This window comes from Chiloscyllium punctatum, chromosome 24 (assembly GCF_047496795.1).
Source record: "Chiloscyllium punctatum isolate Juve2018m chromosome 24, sChiPun1.3, whole genome shotgun sequence".
NCBI lineage: Eukaryota > Metazoa > Chordata > Chondrichthyes > Orectolobiformes > Hemiscylliidae > Chiloscyllium > Chiloscyllium punctatum.
Window position 1 is genome coordinate 43,691,403 of NC_092762.1, and position 15,263 is coordinate 43,706,665.

At 55.8% G+C, this 15,263-nt stretch overlaps 14 non-coding genes across 14 annotated transcripts; all 14 read right to left on the bottom strand.

Annotated features, from left to right (window-relative positions):
* Positions 1–74: 74 nt before the first annotated feature.
* trnak-uuu (transfer RNA lysine (anticodon UUU)) lies at positions 75–147 on the bottom strand. The gene has a single exon. It is a non-coding gene; the product is annotated as a tRNA-Lys (tRNA).
* A 1,070-nt stretch (positions 148–1,217) lies between these two features.
* trnak-uuu (transfer RNA lysine (anticodon UUU)) lies at positions 1,218–1,290 on the bottom strand. The gene has a single exon. It is a non-coding gene; the product is annotated as a tRNA-Lys (tRNA).
* Positions 1,291–2,360: 1,070 nt separating this feature from the next.
* trnak-uuu (transfer RNA lysine (anticodon UUU)) lies at positions 2,361–2,433 on the bottom strand. Its single transcript has one exon. It is a non-coding gene; the product is annotated as a tRNA-Lys (tRNA).
* Positions 2,434–3,503: 1,070 nt separating this feature from the next.
* Positions 3,504–3,576, bottom strand: trnak-uuu (transfer RNA lysine (anticodon UUU)). Its single transcript has one exon. It is a non-coding gene; the product is annotated as a tRNA-Lys (tRNA).
* Positions 3,577–4,646: 1,070 nt separating this feature from the next.
* Positions 4,647–4,719, bottom strand: trnak-uuu (transfer RNA lysine (anticodon UUU)). Its single transcript has one exon. It is a non-coding gene; the product is annotated as a tRNA-Lys (tRNA).
* Positions 4,720–5,789: 1,070 nt separating this feature from the next.
* Positions 5,790–5,862, bottom strand: trnak-uuu (transfer RNA lysine (anticodon UUU)). Its single transcript has one exon. It is a non-coding gene; the product is annotated as a tRNA-Lys (tRNA).
* A 1,070-nt stretch (positions 5,863–6,932) lies between these two features.
* Positions 6,933–7,005, bottom strand: trnak-uuu (transfer RNA lysine (anticodon UUU)). The gene has a single exon. It is a non-coding gene; the product is annotated as a tRNA-Lys (tRNA).
* Positions 7,006–8,075: 1,070 nt separating this feature from the next.
* trnak-uuu (transfer RNA lysine (anticodon UUU)) lies at positions 8,076–8,148 on the bottom strand. The gene has a single exon. It is a non-coding gene; the product is annotated as a tRNA-Lys (tRNA).
* Positions 8,149–9,219: 1,071 nt separating this feature from the next.
* Positions 9,220–9,292, bottom strand: trnak-uuu (transfer RNA lysine (anticodon UUU)). Its single transcript has one exon. It is a non-coding gene; the product is annotated as a tRNA-Lys (tRNA).
* A 1,070-nt stretch (positions 9,293–10,362) lies between these two features.
* On the bottom strand, positions 10,363–10,435 carry trnak-uuu (transfer RNA lysine (anticodon UUU)). Its single transcript has one exon. It is a non-coding gene; the product is annotated as a tRNA-Lys (tRNA).
* Positions 10,436–11,505: 1,070 nt separating this feature from the next.
* Positions 11,506–11,578, bottom strand: trnak-uuu (transfer RNA lysine (anticodon UUU)). Its single transcript has one exon. It is a non-coding gene; the product is annotated as a tRNA-Lys (tRNA).
* Positions 11,579–12,648: 1,070 nt separating this feature from the next.
* Positions 12,649–12,721, bottom strand: trnak-uuu (transfer RNA lysine (anticodon UUU)). The gene has a single exon. It is a non-coding gene; the product is annotated as a tRNA-Lys (tRNA).
* Positions 12,722–13,791: 1,070 nt separating this feature from the next.
* Positions 13,792–13,864, bottom strand: trnak-uuu (transfer RNA lysine (anticodon UUU)). The gene has a single exon. It is a non-coding gene; the product is annotated as a tRNA-Lys (tRNA).
* Positions 13,865–14,935: 1,071 nt separating this feature from the next.
* Positions 14,936–15,008, bottom strand: trnak-uuu (transfer RNA lysine (anticodon UUU)). The gene has a single exon. It is a non-coding gene; the product is annotated as a tRNA-Lys (tRNA).
* Between the last annotated feature and the right edge of the window lie 255 nt (positions 15,009–15,263).

Sequence of the window (15,263 nt, forward strand, 5' to 3'; positions counted from 1 at the left end):
CCATTGAGTCTGATTTGTTAGCAGTGCCCTGCGCCTTCGCTGTTGTCCCGTGGCAGAGCGATTTAAAAGCGACCCGCCCGAGCAGGGACTTGAACCCTGGACCCTCAGATTAAAAGTCTGATGCTCTACCGACTGAGCTACCCGGGCTGGCGGCAGGCCGCCTGCCCGGCTACGGCTTTCCCTGCCTGAGCTGGAAAACACGTTCGCGCTTCACACTCTCGCGCAGCCATTCTGACACAATCCACGCGATTCAGTCGGAAAGACTGGCAGCCCCGGCTGTGCAGGGCCGATTCCAAGCCGCCGTCTCTCTTCATCATCCCCCCACTCCATTGCCGCACCGTCCTCTCTCTACTGTAGCAACCCTCCTCAACACACACCTCTGGCACCGTCAAAGCCATCAGCAAGCCTACAACACAGCACCGCCAAAGTAAGAACGGTGCTCATGAGACGGCCTCATCATCAACCCTCCAACACCACGCGCCGTCCCTACCCCCAGCATCCACTCTCTGCTCGAAACAATCCACCCCACCACAAAGCCGCAGACACCGACACTCCCACACGCACGGCCACATCACCATCAGCTCCAAACCAAGGAAGATGTGCATGAAGGTTCCGTTGGACGTGTCTGAGTTGATTTGAAAACAAAAGCAGACCATCGATGAGAGCAGTCTCCATAAATCGAAGCTTCAGCACCTGCAAATATAATCAGGATTTCACTGCTGCCTCCCATCGCCACGAACCCTTGGCGCATTCGAGCCTCGGGCGACTCCCTGTGTGGAGTTTGCACATTCTCCCCGTGTCTGCGTGGATTTCGTCCGACGGATCCGGTTTCCTCCCACAGTCCAAAGGAGTGCAGCGCAGGTGTTTTGGCCATGCTAAATTGCCCCTTGTTTTCAGGCATGTGCAGGTTCGGAGTCACGAGGTGGGGGTTTAGGTGTGTGGGGGATACTCTTGGGAGAGTCGGTAGCCTGTTTCCACAGTCGAGGGATTCTATGCTAATTTCTGATTTCGCGCATTTGGAGGACCTTAAAGAGATCAATTCAAACAGAAGCCACGCGTTCCGCGATTACGGCAGCAACTGCGACAGTTCGGAAATGCAGGCAAAACTGCCCTGTGCTTGCTTCCACCGCCACAATGTAAGGGCCATTGAGTCTGATTTGTTAGCACTGCCCTGCGCCTTCGCTGTTGTCCCGTGGCAGAGCGATTTAAAAGCGACCCGCCCGAGCAGGGACTTGAACCCTGGACCCGCAGATTAAAAGTCTGATGCTCTACCGACTGAGCTACCCGGGCTGGTGGCAGGCCGCCTGCCCGGCTACGGCTTTCCCTGCCTGAGCTGGAAAACACGTTCGCGCTTCACACTCTCGCGCAGCCATTCTGACACAATCCACGCGATTCAGTCGGAAAGACTGGCAGCCCCGGCTGTGCAGGGCCGATTCCAAGCCGCCGTCTCTCTTCATCATCCCCCCACTCCATTGCCGCACCGTCCTCTCTCTACTGTAGCAACCCTCCTCAACACACACCTCTGGCACCGTCAAAGCCATCAGCAAGCCTACAACACAGCACCGCCAAAGTAAGAACGGTGCTCATGAGACGGCCTCATCATCAACCCTCCAACACCACGCGCCGTCCCTACCCCCAGCATCCACTCTCTGCTCGAAACAATCCACCCCACCACAAAGCCGCAGACACCGACACTCCCACACGCACGGCCACATCACCATCAGCTCCAAACCAAGGAAGATGTGCATGAAGGTTCCGTTGGACGTGTCTGAGTTGATTTGAAAACAAAAGCAGACCATCGATGAGAGCAGTCTCCATAAATCGAAGCTTCAGCACCTGCAAATATAATCAGGATTTCACTGCTGCCTCCCATCGCCACGAACCCTTGGCGCATTCGAGCCTCGGGCGACTCCCTGTGTGGAGTTTGCACATTCTCCCCGTGTCTGCGTGGATTTCGTCCGACGGATCCGGTTTCCTCCCACAGTCCAAAGGAGTGCAGCGCAGGTGTTTTGGCCATGCTAAATTGCCCCTTGTTTTCAGGCATGTGCAGGTTCGGAGTCACGAGGTGGGGGTTTAGGTGTGTGGGGGATACTCTTGGGAGAGTCGGTAGCCTGTTTCCACAGTCGAGGGATTCTATGCTAATTTCTGATTTCGCGCATTTGGAGGACCTTAAAGAGATCAATTCAAACAGAAGCCACGCGTTCCGCGATTACGGCAGCAACTGCGACAGTTCGGAAATGCAGGCAAAACTGCCCTGTGCTTGCTTCCACCGCCACAATGTAAGGGCCATTGAGTCTGATTTGTTAGCACTGCCCTGCGCCTTCGCTGTTGTCCCGTGGCAGAGCGATTTAAAAGCGACCCGCCCGAGCAGGGACTTGAACCCTGGACCCTCAGATTAAAAGTCTGATGCTCTACCGACTGAGCTACCCGGGCTCGTGGCAGGCCGCCTGCCCGGCTACGGCTTTCCCTGCCTGAGCTGGAAAACACGTTCGCGCTTCACACTCTCGCGCAGCCATTCTGACACAATCCACGCGATTCAGTCGGAAAGACTGGCAGCCCCGGCTGTGCAGGGCCGATTCCAAGCCGCCGTCTCTCTTCATCATCCCCCCACTCCATTGCCGCACCGTCCTCTCTCTACTGTAGCAACCCTCCTCAACACACACCTCTGGCACCGTCAAAGCCATCAGCAAGCCTACAACACAGCACCGCCAAAGTAAGAACGGTGCTCATGAGACGGCCTCATCATCAACCCTCCAACACCACGCGCCGTCCCTACCCCCAGCATCCACTCTCTGCTCGAAACAATCCACCCCACCACAAAGCCGCAGACACCGACACTCCCACACGCACGGCCACATCACCATCAGCTCCAAACCAAGGAAGATGTGCATGAAGGTTCCGTTGGACGTGTCTGAGTTGATTTGAAAACAAAAGCAGACCATCGATGAGAGCAGTCTCCATAAATCGAAGCTTCAGCACCTGCAAATATAATCAGGATTTCACTGCTGCCTCCCATCGCCACGAACCCTTGGCGCATTCGAGCCTCGGGCGACTCCCTGTGTGGAGTTTGCACATTCTCCCCGTGTCTGCGTGGATTTCGTCCGACGGATCCGGTTTCCTCCCACAGTCCAAAGGAGTGCAGCGCAGGTGTTTTGGCCATGCTAAATTGCCCCTTGTTTTCAGGCATGTGCAGGTTCGGAGTCACGAGGTGGGGGTTTAGGTGTGTGGGGGATACTCTTGGGAGAGTCGGTAGCCTGTTTCCACAGTCGAGGGATTCTATGCTAATTTCTGATTTCGCGCATTTGGAGGACCTTAAAGAGATCAATTCAAACAGAAGCCACGCGTTCCGCGATTACGGCAGCAACTGCGACAGTTCGGAAATGCAGGCAAAACTGCCCTGTGCTTGCTTCCACCGCCACAATGTAAGGGCCATTGAGTCTGATTTGTTAGCACTGCCCTGCGCCTTCGCTGTTGTCCCGTGGCAGAGCGATTTAAAAGCGACCCGCCCGAGCAGGGACTTGAACCCTGGACCCGCAGATTAAAAGTCTGATGCTCTACCGACTGAGCTACCCGGGCTGGTGGCAGGCCGCCTGCCCGGCTACGGCTTTCCCTGCCTGAGCTGGAAAACACGTTCGCGCTTCACACTCTCGCGCAGCCATTCTGACACAATCCACGCGATTCAGTCGGAAAGACTGGCAGCCCCGGCTGTGCAGGGCCGATTCCAAGCCGCCGTCTCTCTTCATCATCCCCCCACTCCATTGCCGCACCGTCCTCTCTCTACTGTAGCAACCCTCCTCAACACACACCTCTGGCACCGTCAAAGCCATCAGCAAGCCTACAACACAGCACCGCCAAAGTAAGAACGGTGCTCATGAGACGGCCTCATCATCAACCCTCCAACACCACGCGCCGTCCCTACCCCCAGCATCCACTCTCTGCTCGAAACAATCCACCCCACCACAAAGCCGCAGACACCGACACTCCCACACGCACGGCCACATCACCATCAGCTCCAAACCAAGGAAGATGTGCATGAAGGTTCCGTTGGACGTGTCTGAGTTGATTTGAAAACAAAAGCAGACCATCGATGAGAGCAGTCTCCATAAATCGAAGCTTCAGCACCTGCAAATATAATCAGGATTTCACTGCTGCCTCCCATCGCCACGAACCCTTGGCGCATTCGAGCCTCGGGCGACTCCCTGTGTGGAGTTTGCACATTCTCCCCGTGTCTGCGTGGATTTCGTCCGACGGATCCGGTTTCCTCCCACAGTCCAAAGGAGTGCAGCGCAGGTGTTTTGGCCATGCTAAATTGCCCCTTGTTTTCAGGCATGTGCAGGTTCGGAGTCACGAGGTGGGGGTTTAGGTGTGTGGGGGATACTCTTGGGAGAGTCGGTAGCCTGTTTCCACAGTCGAGGGATTCTATGCTAATTTCTGATTTCGCGCATTTGGAGGACCTTAAAGAGATCAATTCAAACAGAAGCCACGCGTTCCGCGATTACGGCAGCAACTGCGACAGTTCGGAAATGCAGGCAAAACTGCCCTGTGCTTGCTTCCACCGCCACAATGTAAGGGCCATTGAGTCTGATTTGTTAGCACTGCCCTGCGCCTTCGCTGTTGTCCCGTGGCAGAGCGATTTAAAAGCGACCCGCCCGAGCAGGGACTTGAACCCTGGACCCTCAGATTAAAAGTCTGATGCTCTACCGACTGAGCTACCCGGGCTCGTGGCAGGCCGCCTGCCCGGCTACGGCTTTCCCTGCCTGAGCTGGAAAACACGTTCGCGCTTCACACTCTCGCGCAGCCATTCTGACACAATCCACGCGATTCAGTCGGAAAGACTGGCAGCCCCGGCTGTGCAGGGCCGATTCCAAGCCGCCGTCTCTCTTCATCATCCCCCCACTCCATTGCCGCACCGTCCTCTCTCTACTGTAGCAACCCTCCTCAACACACACCTCTGGCACCGTCAAAGCCATCAGCAAGCCTACAACACAGCACCGCCAAAGTAAGAACGGTGCTCATGAGACGGCCTCATCATCAACCCTCCAACACCACGCGCCGTCCCTACCCCCAGCATCCACTCTCTGCTCGAAACAATCCACCCCACCACAAAGCCGCAGACACCGACACTCCCACACGCACGGCCACATCACCATCAGCTCCAAACCAAGGAAGATGTGCATGAAGGTTCCGTTGGACGTGTCTGAGTTGATTTGAAAACAAAAGCAGACCATCGATGAGAGCAGTCTCCATAAATCGAAGCTTCAGCACCTGCAAATATAATCAGGATTTCACTGCTGCCTCCCATCGCCACGAACCCTTGGCGCATTCAAGCCTCGGGCGACTCCCTGTGTGGAGTTTGCACATTCTCCCCGTGTCTGCGTGGATTTCGTCCGACGGATCCGGTTTCCTCCCACAGTCCAAAGGAGTGCAGCGCAGGTGTTTTGGCCATGCTAAATTGCCCCTTGTTTTCAGGCATGTGCAGGTTCGGAGTCACGAGGTGGGGGTTTAGGTGTGTGGGGGATACTCTTGGGAGAGTCGGTAGCCTGTTTCCACAGTCGAGGGATTCTATGCTAATTTCTGATTTCGCGCATTTGGAGGACCTTAAAGAGATCAATTCAAACAGAAGCCACGCGTTCCGCGATTACGGCAGCAACTGCGACAGTTCGGAAATGCAGGCAAAACTGCCCTGTGCTTGCTTCCACCGCCACAATGTAAGGGCCATTGAGTCTGATTTGTTAGCACTGCCCTGCGCCTTCGCTGTTGTCCCGTGGCAGAGCGATTTAAAAGCGACCCGCCCGAGCAGGGACTTGAACCCTGGACCCTCAGATTAAAAGTCTGATGCTCTACCGACTGAGCTACCCGGGCTGGTGGCAGGCCGCCTGCCCGGCTACGGCTTTCCCTGCCTGAGCTGGAAAACACGTTCGCGCTTCACACTCTCGCGCAGCCATTCTGACACAATCCACGCGATTCAGTCGGAAAGACTGGCAGCCCCGGCTGTGCAGGGCCGATTCCAAGCCGCCGTCTCTCTTCATCATCCCCCCACTCCATTGCCGCACCGTCCTCTCTCTACTGTAGCAACCCTCCTCAACACACACCTCTGGCACCGTCAAAGCCATCAGCAAGCCTACAACACAGCACCGCCAAAGTAAGAACGGTGCTCATGAGACGGCCTCATCATCAACCCTCCAACACCACGCGCCGTCCCTACCCCCAGCATCCACTCTCTGCTCGAAACAATCCACCCCACCACAAAGCCGCAGACACCGACACTCCCACACGCACGGCCACATCACCATCAGCTCCAAACCAAGGAAGATGTGCATGAAGGTTCCGTTGGACGTGTCTGAGTTGATTTGAAAACAAAAGCAGACCATCGATGAGAGCAGTCTCCATAAATCGAAGCTTCAGCACCTGCAAATATAATCAGGATTTCACTGCTGCCTCCCATCGCCACGAACCCTTGGCGCATTCGAGCCTCGGGCGACTCCCTGTGTGGAGTTTGCACATTCTCCCCGTGTCTGCGTGGATTTCGTCCGACGGATCCGGTTTCCTCCCACAGTCCAAAGGAGTGCAGCGCAGGTGTTTTGGCCATGCTAAATTGCCCCTTGTTTTCAGGCATGTGCAGGTTCGGAGTCACGAGGTGGGGGTTTAGGTGTGTGGGGGATACTCTTGGGAGAGTCGGTAGCCTGTTTCCACAGTCGAGGGATTCTATGCTAATTTCTGATTTCGCGCATTTGGAGGACCTTAAAGAGATCAATTCAAACAGAAGCCACGCGTTCCGCGATTACGGCAGCAACTGCGACAGTTCGGAAATGCAGGCAAAACTGCCCTGTGCTTGCTTCCACCGCCACAATGTAAGGGCCATTGAGTCTGATTTGTTAGCACTGCCCTGCGCCTTCGCTGTTGTCCCGTGGCAGAGCGATTTAAAAGCGACCCGCCCGAGCAGGGACTTGAACCCTGGACCCTCAGATTAAAAGTCTGATGCTCTACCGACTGAGCTACCCGGGCTGGTGGCAGGCCGCCTGCCCGGCTACGGCTTTCCCTGCCTGAGCTGGAAAACACGTTCGCGCTTCACACTCTCGCGCAGCCATTCTGACACAATCCACGCGATTCAGTCGGAAAGACTGGCAGCCCCGGCTGTGCAGGGCCGATTCCAAGCCGCCGTCTCTCTTCATCATCCCCCCACTCCATTGCCGCACCGTCCTCTCTCTACTGTAGCAACCCTCCTCAACACACACCTCTGGCACCGTCAAAGCCATCAGCAAGCCTACAACACAGCACCGCCAAAGTAAGAACGGTGCTCATGAGACGGCCTCATCATCAACCCTCCAACACCACGCGCCGTCCCTACCCCCAGCATCCACTCTCTGCTCGAAACAATCCACCCCACCACAAAGCCGCAGACACCGACACTCCCACACGCACGGCCACATCACCATCAGCTCCAAACCAAGGAAGATGTGCATGAAGGTTCCGTTGGACGTGTCTGAGTTGATTTGAAAACAAAAGCAGACCATCGATGAGAGCAGTCTCCATAAATCGAAGCTTCAGCACCTGCAAATATAATCAGGATTTCACTGCTGCCTCCCATCGCCACGAACCCTTGGCGCATTCGAGCCTCGGGCGACTCCCTGTGTGGAGTTTGCACATTCTCCCCGTGTCTGCGTGGATTTCGTCCGACGGATCCGGTTTCCTCCCACAGTCCAAAGGAGTGCAGCGCAGGTGTTTTGGCCATGCTAAATTGCCCCTTGTTTTCAGGCATGTGCAGGTTCGGAGTCACGAGGTGGGGGTTTAGGTGTGTGGGGGATACTCTTGGGAGAGTCGGTAGCCTGTTTTCACAGTCGAGGGATTCTATGCTAATTTCTGATTTCGCGCATTTGGAGGACCTTAAAGAGATCAATTCAAACAGAAGCCACGCGTTCCGCGATTACGGCAGCAACTGCGACAGTTCGGAAATGCAGGCAAAACTGCCCTGTGCTTGCTTCCACCGCCACAATGTAAGGGCCATTGAGTCTGATTTGTTAGCACTGCCCTGCGCCTTCGCTGTTGTCCCGTGGCAGAGCGATTTAAAAGCGACCCGCCCGAGCAGGGACTTGAACCCTGGACCCTCAGATTAAAAGTCTGATGCTCTACCGACTGAGCTACCCGGGCTGGTGGCAGGCCGCCTGCCCGGCTACGGCTTTCCCTGCCTGAGCTGGAAAACACGTTCGCGCTTCACACTCTCGCGCAGCCATTCTGACACAATCCACGCGATTCAGTCGGAAAGACTGGCAGCCCCGGCTGTGCAGGGCCGATTCCAAGCCGCCGTCTCTCTTCATCATCCCCCCACTCCATTGCCGCACCGTCCTCTCTCTACTGTAGCAACCCTCCTCAACACACACCTCTGGCACCGTCAAAGCCATCAGCAAGCCTACAACACAGCACCGCCAAAGTAAGAACGGTGCTCATGAGACGGCCTCATCATCAACCCTCCAACACCACGCGCCGTCCCTACCCCCAGCATCCACTCTCTGCTCGAAACAATCCACCCCACCACAAAGCCGCAGACACCGACACTCCCACACGCACGGCCACATCACCATCAGCTCCAAACCAAGGAAGATGTGCATGAAGGTTCCGTTGGACGTGTCTGAGTTGATTTGAAAAAAAAAAGCTGACCATCGATGAGAGCAGTCTCCATAAATCGAAGCTACAGCACCTGCAAATATAATCAGGATTTCACTGCTGCCTCCCATCGCCACGAACCCTTGGCGCATTCGAGCCTCGGGCGACTCCCTGTGTGGAGTTTGCACATTCTCCCCGTGTCTGCGTGGATTTCGTCCGACGGATCCGGTTTCCTCCCACAGTCCAAAGGAGTGCAGCGCAGGTGTTTTGGCCATGCTAAATTGCCCCTTGTTTTCAGGCATGTGCAGGTTCGGAGTCACGAGGTGGGGGTTTAGGTGTGTGGGGGATACTCTTGGGAGAGTCGGTAGCCTGTTTCCACAGTCGAGGGATTCTATGCTAATTTCTGATTTCGCGCATTTGGAGGACCTTAAAGAGATCAATTCAAACAGAAGCCACGCGTTCCGCGATTACGGCAGCAACTGCGACAGTTCGGAAATGCAGGCAAAACTGCCCTGTGCTTGCTTCCACCGCCACAATGTAAGGGCCATTGAGTCTGATTTGTTAGCAGTGCCCTGCGCCTTCGCTGTTGTCCCGTGGCAGAGCGATTTAAAAGCGACCCGCCCGAGCAGGGACTTGAACCCTGGACCCTCAGATTAAAAGTCTGATGCTCTACCGACTGAGCTACCCGGGCTGGTGGCAGGCCGCCTGCCCGGCTACGGCTTTCCCTGCCTGAGCTGGAAAACACGTTCGCGCTTCACACTCTCGCGCAGCCATTCTGACACAATCCACGCGATTCAGTCGGAAAGACTGGCAGCCCCGGCTGTGCAGGGCCGATTCCAAGCCGCCGTCTCTCTTCATCATCCCCCCACTCCATTGCCGCACCGTCCTCTCTCTACTGTAGCAACCCTCCTCAACACACACCTCTGGCACCGTCAAAGCCATCAGCAAGCCTACAACACAGCACCGCCAAAGTAAGAACGGTGCTCATGAGACGGCCTCATCATCAACCCTCCAACACCACGCGCCGTCCCTACCCCCAGCATCCACTCTCTGCTCGAAACAATCCACCCCACCACAAAGCCGCAGACACCGACACTCCCACACGCACGGCCACATCACCATCAGCTCCAAACCAAGGAAGATGTGCATGAAGGTTCCGTTGGACGTGTCTGAGTTGATTTGAAAACAAAAGCAGACCATCGATGAGAGCAGTCTCCATAAATCGAAGCTTCAGCACCTGCAAATATAATCAGGATTTCACTGCTGCCTCCCATCGCCACGAACCCTTGGCGCATTCGAGCCTCGGGCGACTCCCTGTGTGGAGTTTGCACATTCTCCCCGTGTCTGCGTGGATTTCGTCCGACGGATCCGGTTTCCTCCCACAGTCCAAAGGAGTGCAGCGCAGGTGTTTTGGCCATGCTAAATTGCCCCTTGTTTTCAGGCATGTGCAGGTTCGGAGTCACGAGGTGGGGGTTTAGGTGTGTGGGGGATACTCTTGGGAGAGTCGGTAGCCTGTTTCCACAGTCGAGGGATTCTATGCTAATTTCTGATTTCGCGCATTTGGAGGACCTTAAAGAGATCAATTCAAACAGAAGCCACGCGTTCCGCGATTACGGCAGCAACTGCGACAGTTCGGAAATGCAGGCAAAACTGCCCTGTGCTTGCTTCCACCGCCACAATGTAAGGGCCATTGAGTCTGATTTGTTAGCACTGCCCTGCGCCTTCGCTGTTGTCCCGTGGCAGAGCGATTTAAAAGCGACCCGCCCGAGCAGGGACTTGAACCCTGGACCCTCAGATTAAAAGTCTGATGCTCTACCGACTGAGCTACCCGGGCTGGTGGCAGGCCGCCTGCCCGGCTACGGCTTTCCCTGCCTGAGCTGGAAAACACGTTCGCGCTTCACACTCTCGCGCAGCCATTCTGACACAATCCACGCGATTCAGTCGGAAAGACTGGCAGCCCCGGCTGTGCAGGGCCGATTCCAAGCCGCCGTCTCTCTTCATCATCCCCCCACTCCATTGCCGCACCGTCCTCTCTCTACTGTAGCAACCCTCCTCAACACACACCTCTGGCACCGTCAAAGCCATCAGCAAGCCTACAACACAGCACCGCCAAAGTAAGAACGGTGCTCATGAGACGGCCTCATCATCAACCCTCCAACACCACGCGCCGTCCCTACCCCCAGCATCCACTCTCTGCTCGAAACAATCCACCCCACCACAAAGCCGCAGACACCGACACTCCCACACGCACGGCCACATCACCATCAGCTCCAAACCAAGGAAGATGTGCATGAAGGTTCCGTTGGACGTGTCTGAGTTGATTTGAAAACAAAAGCAGACCATCGATGAGAGCAGTCTCCATAAATCGAAGCTTCAGCACCTGCAAATATAATCAGGATTTCACTGCTGCCTCCCATCGCCACGAACCCTTGGCGCATTCGAGCCTCGGGCGACTCCCTGTGTGGAGTTTGCACATTCTCCCCGTGTCTGCGTGGATTTCGTCCGACGGATCCGGTTTCCTCCCACAGTCCAAAGGAGTGCAGCGCAGGTGTTTTGGCCATGCTAAATTGCCCCTTGTTTTCAGGCATGTGCAGGTTCGGAGTCACGAGGTGGGGGTTTAGGTGTGTGGGGGATACTCTTGGGAGAGTCGGTAGCCTGTTTCCACAGTCGAGGGATTCTATGCTAATTTCTGATTTCGCGCATTTGGAGGACCTTAAAGAGATCAATTCAAACAGAAGCCACGCGTTCCGCGATTACGGCAGCAACTGCGACAGTTCGGAAATGCAGGCAAAACTGCCCTGTGCTTGCTTCCACCGCCACAATGTAAGGGCCATTGAGTCTGATTTGTTAGCACTGCCCTGCGCCTTCGCTGTTGTCCCGTGGCAGAGCGATTTAAAAGCGACCCGCCCGAGCAGGGACTTGAACCCTGGACCCTCAGATTAAAAGTCTGATGCTCTACCGACTGAGCTACCCGGGCTGGTGGCAGGCCGCCTGCCCGGCTACGGCTTTCCCTGCCTGAGCTGGAAAACACGTTCGCGCTTCACACTCTCGCGCAGCCATTCTGACACAATCCACGCGATTCAGTCGGAAAGACTGGCAGCCCCGGCTGTGCAGGGCCGATTCCAAGCCGCCGTCTCTCTTCATCATCCCCCCACTCCATTGCCGCACCGTCCTCTCTCTACTGTAGCAACCCTCCTCAACACACACCTCTGGCACCGTCAAAGCCATCAGCAAGCCTACAACACAGCACCGCCAAAGTAAGAACGGTGCTCATGAGACGGCCTCATCATCAACCCTCCAACACCACGCGCCGTCCCTACCCCCAGCATCCACTCTCTGCTCGAAACAATCCACCCCACCACAAAGCCGCAGACACCGACACTCCCACACGCACGGCCACATCACCATCAGCTCCAAACCAAGGAAGATGTGCATGAAGGTTCCGTTGGACGTGTCTGAGTTGATTTGAAAACAAAAGCAGACCATCGATGAGAGCAGTCTCCATAAATCGAAGCTTCAGCACCTGCAAATATAATCAGGATTTCACTGCTGCCTCCCATCGCCACGAACCCTTGGCGCATTCGAGCCTCGGGCGACTCCCTGTGTGGAGTTTGCACATTCTCCCCGTGTCTGCGTGGATTTCGTCCGACGGATCCGGTTTCCTCCCACAGTCCAAAGGAGTGCAGCGCAGGTGTTTTGGCCATGCTAAATTGCCCCTTGTTTTCAGGCATGTGCAGGTTCGGAGTCACGAGGTGGGGGTTTAGGTGTGTGGGGGATACTCTTGGGAGAGTCGGTAGCTTGTTTCCACAGTCGAGGGATTCTATGCTAATTTCTGATTTCGCGCATTTGGAGGACCTTAAAGAGATCAATTCAAACAGAAGCCACGCGTTCCGCGATTACGGCAGCAACTGCGACAGTTCGGAAATGCAGGCAAAACTGCCCTGTGCTTGCTTCCACCGCCACAATGTAAGGGCCATTGAGTCTGATTTGTTAGCACTGCCCTGCGCCTTCGCTGTTGTCCCGTGGCAGAGCGATTTAAAAGCGACCCGCCCGAGCAGGGACTTGAACCCTGGACCCTCCGATTAAAAGTCTGATGCTCTACCGACTGAGCTACCCGGGCTGGTGGCAGGCCGCCTGCCCGGCTACGGCCTTCCCTGCCTGAGCTGGAAAACACGTTCGCGCTTCACACTCTCGCGCAGCCATTCTGACACAATCCACGCGATTCAGTCGGAAAGACTGGCAGCCCCGGCTGTGCAGGGCCGATTCCAAGCCGCCGTCTCTCTTCATCATCCCCCCACTCCATTGCCGCACCGTCCTCTCTCTACTGTAGCAACCCTCCTCAACACACACCTCTGGCACCGTCAAAGCCATCAGCAAGCCTACAACACAGCACCGCCAAAGTAAGAACGGTGCTCATGAGACGGCCTCATCATCAACCCTCCAACACCACGCGCCGTCCCTACCCCCAGCATCCACTCTCTGCTCGAAACAATCCACCCCACCACAAAGCCGCAGACACCGACACTCCCACACGCACGGCCACATCACCATCAGCTCCAAACCAAGGAAGATGTGCATGAAGGTTCCGTTGGACGTGTCTGAGTTGATTTGAAAACAAAAGCAGACCATCGATGAGAGCAGTCTCCATAAATCGAAGCTTCAGCACCTGCAAATATAATCAGGATTTCACTGCTGCCTCCCATCGCCACGAACCCTTGGCGCATTCGAGCCTCGGGCGACTCCCTGTGTGGAGTTTGCACATTCTCCCCGTGTCTGCGTGGATTTCGTCCGACGGATCCGGTTTCCTCCCACAGTCCAAAGGAGTGCAGCGCAGGTGTTTTGGCCATGCTAAATTGCCCCTTGTTTTCAGGCATGTGCAGGTTCGGAGTCACGAGGTGGGGGTTTAGGTGTGTGGGGGATACTCTTGGGAGAGTCGGTAGCCTGTTTCCACAGTCGAGGGATTCTATGCTAATTTCTGATTTCGCGCATTTGGAGGACCTTAAAGAGATCAATTCAAACAGAAGCCACGCGTTCCGCGATTACGGCAGCAACTGCGACAGTTCGGAAATGCAGGCAAAACTGCCCTGTGCTTGCTTCCACCGCCACAATGTAAGGGCCATTGAGTCTGATTTGTTAGCACTGCCCTGCGCCTTCGCTGTTGTCCCGTGGCAGAGCGATTTAAAAGCGACCCGCCCGAGCAGGGACTTGAACCCTGGACCCGCAGATTAAAAGTCTGATGCTCTACCGACTGAGCTACCCGGGCTGGTGGCAGGCCGCCTGCCCGGCTACGGCTTTCCCTGCCTGAGCTGGAAAACACGTTCGCGCTTCACACTCTCGCGCAGCCATTCTGACACAATCCACGCGATTCAGTCGGAAAGACTGGCAGCCCCGGCTGTGCAGGGCCGATTCCAAGCCGCCGTCTCTCTTCATCATCCCCCCACTCCATTGCCGCACCGTCCTCTCTCTACTGTAGCAACCCTCCTCAACACACACCTCTGGCACCGTCAAAGCCATCAGCAAGCCTACAACACAGCACCGCCAAAGTAAGAACGGTGCTCATGAGACGGCCTCATCATCAACCCTCCAACACCACGCGCCGTCCCTACCCCCAGCATCCACTCTCTGCTCGAAACAATCCACCCCACCACAAAGCCGCAGACACCGACACTCCCACACGCACGGCCACATCACCATCAGCTCCAAACCAAGGAAGATGTGCATGAAGGTTCCGTTGGACGTGTCTGAGTTGATTTGAAAAAAAAAAGCTGACCATCGATGAGAGCAGTCTCCATAAATCGAAGCTTCAGCACCTGCAAATATAATCAGGATTTCACTGCTGCCTCCCATCGCCACGAACCCTTGGCGCATTCGAGCCTCGGGCGACTCCCTGTGTGGAGTTTGCACATTCTCCCCGTGTCTGCGTGGATTTCGTCCGACGGATCCGGTTTCCTCCCACAGTCCAAAGGAGTGCAGCGCAGGTGTTTTGGCCATGCTAAATTGCCCCTTGTTTTCAGGCATGTGCAGGTTCGGAGTCACGAGGTGGGGGTTTAGGTGTGTGGGGGATACTCTTGGGAGAGTCGGTAGCCTGTTTCCACAGTCGAGGGATTCTATGCTAATTTCTGATTTCGCGCATTTGGAGGACCTTAAAGAGATCAATTCAAACAGAAGCCACGCGTTCCGCGATTACGGCAGCAACTGCGACAGTTCGGAAATGCAGGCAAAACTGCCCTGTGCTTGCTTCCACCGCCACAATGTAAGGGCCATTGAGTCTGATTTGTTAGCACTGCCCTGCGCCTTCGCTGTTGTCCCGTGGCAGAGCGATTTAAAAGCGACCCGCCCGAGCAGGGACTTGAACCCTGGACCCTCAGATTAAAAGTCTGATGCTCTACCGACTGAGCTACCCGGGCTGGTGGCAGGCCGCCTGCCCGGCTACGGCTTTCCCTGCCTGAGCTGGAAAACACGTTCGCGCTTCACACTCTCGCGCAGCCATTCTGACACAATCCACGCGATTCAGTCGGAAAGACTGGCAGCCCCGGCTGTGCAGGGCCGATTCCAAGCCGCCGTCTCTCTTCATCATCCCCCCACTCCATTGCCGCACCGTCCTCTCTCTACTGTAGCAACCCTCCTCAACACACACCTCTGGCACCGTCAAAGCCATCAGC